This window comes from Penaeus monodon, chromosome 25, assembly GCF_015228065.2.
Source record: "Penaeus monodon isolate SGIC_2016 chromosome 25, NSTDA_Pmon_1, whole genome shotgun sequence".
Taxonomy (NCBI): Eukaryota; Metazoa; Arthropoda; class Malacostraca; order Decapoda; family Penaeidae; genus Penaeus; species Penaeus monodon.
The window spans coordinates 35066475-35066789 of record NC_051410.1 but is presented as its reverse complement, the minus strand read 5'-3'; positions in this window follow the sequence as shown (position 1 = coordinate 35066789).

Below are 315 nucleotides of genomic sequence, written 5' to 3'. Positions count from 1 at the left end.
GCTGCGTTGCCACATCTTGTCGCTCCCCCACGAAAAGGAAAATGGCGGAAGAGGCGTTGATATAATTCCAGCTGGAGTAATGGACATCTTCACGTCGTTTTCGATCCCGGAAGTGGCGAGTCGTGTTTCCGGCGGCGAGCGCGGAAGAAATCACAGAACCGTTTCGCTTGTGTTGTCATTAGAGTACTAATGACTTTGGGGTTTGATTCTTTGAAGGTCGTATGCTGAAGGAATTTGATGTTCTGTTAGGTGTAAATATGTAGTCCATAGCTCCTTAAATGTTTTGTTTCTTTCTTCTTCTTTTCCTAATAGGAT